Source organism: Cebus imitator, unplaced genomic scaffold (assembly GCF_001604975.1).
Source record: "Cebus imitator isolate Cc_AM_T3 unplaced genomic scaffold, Cebus_imitator-1.0 Scaffold457, whole genome shotgun sequence".
NCBI lineage: Eukaryota > Metazoa > Chordata > Mammalia > Primates > Cebidae > Cebus > Cebus imitator.
This window is the reverse complement of record NW_016107772.1, coordinates 399,419-401,740: the sequence shown is the minus strand read 5'-3', so window position 1 is coordinate 401,740 and position 2,322 is coordinate 399,419. Positions and strand designations below refer to the sequence as shown.

Here is a 2,322-nt window from a genome sequence, read left to right as displayed (position 1 = left end):
AATCTATGGTCATCAAGACCAATGGGACAGACGAGAAAGCCCAGGAACAGATCCAAACACATAGGGGAACGTAACAGATACCAGAAGTGGCATTTTAAATCAATGAGTAAATTATATTGACTATGCATACGGGAGCAAATGAAGTTACTGAATTACTTCATGACATATACAAAATGAATTCCAGACTAAAAGTATAAAACGAAAACGTTAAAATCATCAGCAGAGTATCTAGGAGACTAGACTGACATCTGGATGAAGGAGGCTTTTTTTTTTTTTTTTTTTTAAGATGGAGTTTCACTCTGTTGCCCAGGATGGAGTGCAGTGGTGCGATCAAGGCTCACTGCAACCTCCGCCTCCCAGGTTCAAGTGATTCTCCTGCCTCAGCCTCCAGAGTAGATGGGATCACAGGCACGCACTACCACACATGGCTAATTTTTGTATTTTTAGTATAGACAGGGTTTCACCATGTTGGCCAGGCTAGTCTCAAATTCCTGGCATCAGGTGATCCATCTGTCTTAGCCTCACAAAGTGCCAGGATTACAGGCACGAGTCACCGCACCTGGACTTTTTTTTTTTTTTTTTTTTAAAGAGATGACGTTTCAGCTGGATGCGATGGCTCACGCCTGTATTCCTAGCACTTTGGGAGGCTGAGGCAGGTAGATCACCTGAGGTCAGGATTCTGAGACCAGCCTGGCCAACATGGTGAAATCCTGTCTCTACTAAAAATACAAAATTAGCCAGGCATGGTGGCAGGTGCCTGTAATTCCAGCTTCTTGGGAGGGCAAGGCAGGAGAATCGCTTGAACCTGGGAGGCAGAGGTAGCAGTGAGCCAAGATTATGCCACTGCACTCTAGCCTGAGCAACAGGAGCGAAACTCAGTCTTGGTGGGGGGTGGGGGGGCGGTGTAGGGAGAGTTGAAAAAAAAGAAGGGAGAGATGGTGTTTCACTATGTTGCCAAGGCTGACCATAAACACTGGGCTCAAGTGATCATTCCCTCAGCCTTGCAAGTAGCTTGGACTACAGGCACGCACCACTGTACCCAAATGAGGAAGATTTCTTAAATATTCCTGGAAGTATAAACTAGAGGGGAATAGTTAAATAACTGGTGTACAAAACAAGATACCATAAATCAAGGAAAAGGATAAGTTACATACCCCTGTCTGTGAGGGTTACCATGCATATAACTGGCAATGCCCAATTACCCAGAAGATGTAAACACAAAGCTGCCAGATCGATAAGACAATTTTTTTAAAACAGAAAAATAAGCGAAGATATGAATCGGCAAATTACATGTGTGTGACCAAAGAGGCCTATGCAATGCTGCTCAGCCTCATCAGGAGTCAGGAACTCAACCCTGCCTGTGCAGAGCATGGCAGAGAACAGCAATCCTCAGGACTGCAAGCAGCAGGGTAAAGAGATGCCACCTGGAGAGTAAACCAGCAGCAGTGGGGTCGGAGTTCACCATCTGTGCCCCAGGAGTCCCCCTGGGCCAATGCCATGGACTCACGTGTGCCCAGATGCTTACCATGGCAGTGCTGGAGAGTGAGAAATTGGAGACGACTCAGATCCCCAGCAGGGGGACTGCGTGCGTGAAGGACGGTCCCCCCATAACACAGCAAAGTGCTAACACCTAAACTGTGAATATATAGTTGTTGCATTTTCCTGTGAACTTTCCTATTTCAAAATAAAAAGAATGGTTTAAAAACCTTATTAAATGTTTAAAGCACATTTTTTTTTAAAGAGTGACACTTTTAATTTGGAAAAGAACGAAGTCCGAAGTTGAGAGGCGTTCACATGTGGAAATGTGACTCAGCCTTTGTGGACCGGAAAAATGGGAATCAGTTTTCTTCCACTGTGTCTCCAGCACCCAGCAGAGAGCCTGGCTCAGGCAGTCACTCTCTCTGCAGCCTTCAACTACTGCACTACTAGAACCAGGCCAGTGTCAGGAAACAACAAACAACAGGTAACTGATTGAGAGACAAGGACATGATCTGTAGCAATTACAGCTAACGGGATGTGAAATGGCCCACCCCAGGAGGCAGCAGTGCACTCACTGGCTCTAGATGTTCCCACCTCACATTGGAAACACAACTTCTTAATGAGAAACCGGTGAGGGGATCTCGGCTGAGAATGAGGAAGTTGGTTCAGTAGCTTCTGAGGGTTCTGCTCTCTTGACAGTATGTGAATAAGATTACATGCTTCTGCATGAGTGGGTCCCATGACGTGGGATACTGTGTTCTTCATTCCACTGTAAGAGTAAATACTAGGCTGGGTGCGGTGGCTCACGCTTGTAATCCTAGCACTTTGGGAGGCCGAGGCAGT

At 46.1% G+C, this 2,322-nt stretch overlaps 1 protein-coding gene across 4 annotated transcripts in view; it reads right to left on the bottom strand.

The window, feature by feature from the left end:
• Nucleotides 1–2,322, bottom strand: part of CFAP92 (cilia and flagella associated protein 92 (putative)) — a 75,207-nt gene that overhangs the window by 54,349 nt on the left and 18,536 nt on the right. The window lies entirely within an intron of this gene.